The following is a 4126-nucleotide window of genomic DNA, read 5'->3' as shown; positions in this document are numbered from 1 at the left end:
AATAAATTCAAGACTCTCAAAATTAGACATTTTAAATTTTAGTTGTATTGTAATTTAATTGCTTAAACTTTTTGGACAAACTCTTTACTTCTTGGGCCAATTTTGGAAAAATGTTGTTGGGCCCAAAATTTTATTTGACACTTCGCACTTGGAACCCTAGGGATTTAAGGTGGACCCCACCCTCACATTTTGATGACACATGATCGTAGAAAAACACCATCAGTCGTCATTCACTGGCAGCAGAGTTTTATTTTGGCTGTAATGTTTTCTCTCTTGGAACCATGTCTATGCATTTGGATTTTGGCTAAAGAAAAAAAATCAAAAACGTTACTTTGGAGAGGGGGCTGGAACGTCCGAAGCCATTTCACTCTCTTTAAACTTGTATGGTATGTTTATGTTTTTGGGGAAGAGCATTTTGATATATTGTTCACGGATTTCAATGGTTAATGAAGGAAGCACATGTCCTTTTACCTCTTGTTTTATAGGCTGCAACATTTCTTTTAGCATATTTTTTTTTATTTGCTACCAACCTTGATTAATGGAGAAAAACTTATTTCCATTTTATTTCATTTAGTCAAGGCATTGTCCCATCATGGTAGGTAGATTAGAAGTAAATAGATGAATGGTCTTGGAGAAAAGGAAATTGGAATGAAGGGCACGTGATTGTACTTGGAGTTGAAGACTCTTGGAAGTCCTTGGAGCAACTGATTTCATTTGAATAGTAGTGCACGGTGATTGAAGCATTTAATTCCAACACTTTCTTATTTCTTTCAATTCATGATGCAAAGAGTATTCACGTCACATAGCAATGTTTAACTTTTCTTTATTTTAATTGAATGAGAAATAGATTAGGTGGAACTAAGGATGGGACGTTGGGTAGTTGTAGGTGTTGTTAACTTTTTCTTTCATTTATTTGAAGAATGAAAAGTAGATTAGATAGAATTAGGTGTAGGGTACGGTGGTGGCATTTTAAGAGATGAAATTTCATTCTAGCTTGGTGATGCACGGTGCTTCCAAGTTGCTTTTAATTTCTTTTTATCAAATTTACCTTTCAACTTCTTATTTCTTCATGCTTGAACCAAGCCTAGATTGGATACGGTGATGAATCTTGGGAGAAGGTGCAGCTGCAGTGTTGTCACGGCATGGGATGAGTTCTTGGAAGCACCTTTAATTTTTCTTTACTTTTATGAGATGAAAGTAACGTTGGGCTTTAGGAGAAGAGAGAAATAAATTTCCTTCCATTTTAATAGCACATTGGGCACGTGAATGAGTAGAAAAGAATTTATGTTTTCTTAATTGTTTCTTTAGAATATTTTATATTGAATGTTGAATAGTTTTTAATATTTTTAATTAAGTGTTGCATTTTAATAGTTTTAATTGTGTTTAGATAATTGTTGTTACAGTGTTGGGTTTAGCATTTTATTTTACTTTTTTTTTTTATTTTATTCGATTGCGTTTAATTTTTGTGCATTTTAATTGAATTTAATTCTCGTCTCAAACACTTTCAAACCCCCCACTATGTGTTAGACCTAATTCTCGAACCACATTTGGTCCTTGAGAGACGACCTAGGAGTCACTTCCTAGTCTATACTACATTTCTCATATGCAATCAAATTTGTATGGGCCGCGACACCCATCATATACGGACGTCCATCACCGCCTGTACGAAGGGTACCAAAACCGGCAGTACCTCCATTTTTATCAGCACCAAACTTTCCTCCTCCTTCTTCTCCTCCTTCTCCTCCTCTTGGCGTCGGTCCTCATGGCCCTAGGCGCTGCTGTGGGCCTCCTTGCTACCCTCTCCAGTCTCCTTTGCTTTACTCTTTCGTAATTGAGCTAAGCATTCTGCTCGTACCGCTGCCATTTCCTCCTCGTGCTTTTTCTGCATCTCTTCATGCCTTCTCTGCATCTCTTCCATCCTCATCTGCAGAGCCCGAATTACTCCACTTGCATCGTCATTGCTCGTATTCCTCGTGGTCACCATTGGTTATAATCCTCCGGCCCTACGGTGGGCGCCAAAATGTTTCGGTTGGAAATGTCTCCCAAGTCTCCCTGCACAATTTCCCGCAGTCAACCGTCTGGTCTTCCGCTCTCCCTCCCGGTTGTTCTCTGACGTGGATTGCTCACCTACCGCGGAGTTCGGTCAGCTACCTGCTAATGGCACTCTGACGCTCAAATCAGTGTTAAGTGTTGGGTAAAAGGGTAGAGATAGAAAGAGAGTGAAATAAATGTGCATTTAATGTAACCAACTACCTTTCACCTTTGACCTGTATTTATAGTATTCGTTATCAGCCCTTGATTAACTATTCCTTAATCATGGCCCAATTTGTGGCCCGATTCTCCTAATTGCGTTTTAGCTTAATCTAATTATAATCCTTCCTTCTACCTGAATTGGCTTCATCGGTATGTCTGTAGTCGGCGGACGTCCGGTCTATGTGTGTTACTTCTTGTCTGGCACCTAGGCTCGCGGGCGACGCCGCGACGGACTAAAAGGACATACATATATTCGTGAAAACCCTTTAGTTTGGTTGATAACCATCCGTCCTGCCTGATTTCGAGCACGGTTTCTCGCGCCCAAACGGCCGGGGTGCACAGGTTTCGTCATTGTTACCGTGAAGATGGCAACCCTCTGTAAACCATAGCTCCTAACTAATGGTTACGCGTATGTCTCGCGCCGGAGGCGTCACGCTCGTTGGGCGTCCGACGAATCTTTGATCGGCCCCCTATGGTACAATAATAATAGTAATAATAATAATAATAATATTAATTATTATTATTATAATAATAATAATAATAACAATGGTAAAAATAATAATAATAATAATAATAGTAATAATAATAATAATAATAATAATAATAATAATGGTAAAAATAATAATAATAATAATAATAATAGTAATAATAATAATAATAATAATAATAATAGTTATAATAAGGCTTAAACCCTCCTTTGGTCCTAATATTTGTGTAAAAATCTCAGTTCGGTCCTCAAGTTTTGAACTGCCTCAATTGGGTCATAATTTTTGTAAAAATGCACACATTTTACCCCAACCGTTAACTGCTACCAGACGGCATTAACTGTAGCTAAGTTGTAATTTATGTTTTTGCCACGTGGCATTGTGCACTAAGAAAGAAGGGGAAAAACTTGGATTTTGTTGTAGAAGCACAAAAAGATCAAAGCACCCAATAATTTAAAAGGTATGGGAAGCTAATCCATGATAATTATTGTATTGGTTGTGTGATATTGTTTGTTGAGGAATTTTGTATGAATTTATAGACGGGGTTATGTATAAATGTAAGTTGAACATGGAGATGCATAATTATTATCTACATGCAGCAGAACTAGAACAATCGGAATAAATATTTGTTGGCATGCGGTACCTTTCAATTAAGGTTTGTACTACTAATTAATTTGATGCTGAAAAATTTGGTTGTTTTCAATATTTTCTCTGCCGCTGCCTATTTTATTTGCCGCTAAGATTCTGGTTGGGTTAGACTATCGTGTACCAATGTGTCTTGTTGAGGGAGATCAAACCTATTATAATTCATGTTGTGCTTATAATATTATATTGATATGTATTAAAAATATGGTTTTAAATCTGGTTTGATGTTGGGATGATTATGTAACCAAATCCACGTTGGCTTTGGAAGGAAATATGATGCAATGAATTAGAAAAGTAGTTTTGAATTATACGGATGAGATGAGATATACTTTTCATTCTTTTACGGGGCATAGCCAATGTGGCTTTCAAATTGTTTACGTGCTTCAACCAGGGTGGTTTTAAAAGAAAACGATTGTCTAAGCGGTGCAGTTTTACAATCACTAGCAGTNGTGTTATTGTTCCTTTTGTTGTCTCTAATTGCTGTTTAGAATGAAAAAGGGTGTATAAATTGCTTGATGTTTTGCTGCTATTGCATTAGAAAATATTTCTGTATTAGGTTGTTTTGATTGTTGTTATTGTACCAGAAATTTACTGTTTTAACATCAAAATGCCACAAGAAATTATTTGTTGTTTGGATTAAAATTGCTGCATGGAATGGTATGTTTTGATTAAAATATTGCAAAAATATTTTATTGTATTAATTAGTTAAATCTTCTTTAATATATAATTGTATGATGCGAGTT

Source organism: Vigna radiata, unplaced genomic scaffold, assembly GCF_000741045.1.
Source record: "Vigna radiata var. radiata cultivar VC1973A unplaced genomic scaffold, Vradiata_ver6 scaffold_350, whole genome shotgun sequence".
NCBI lineage: Eukaryota > Viridiplantae > Streptophyta > Magnoliopsida > Fabales > Fabaceae > Vigna > Vigna radiata.
The sequence above is the reverse complement of the archived record's forward strand: the minus strand, read 5'-3'. Positions refer to the sequence as shown.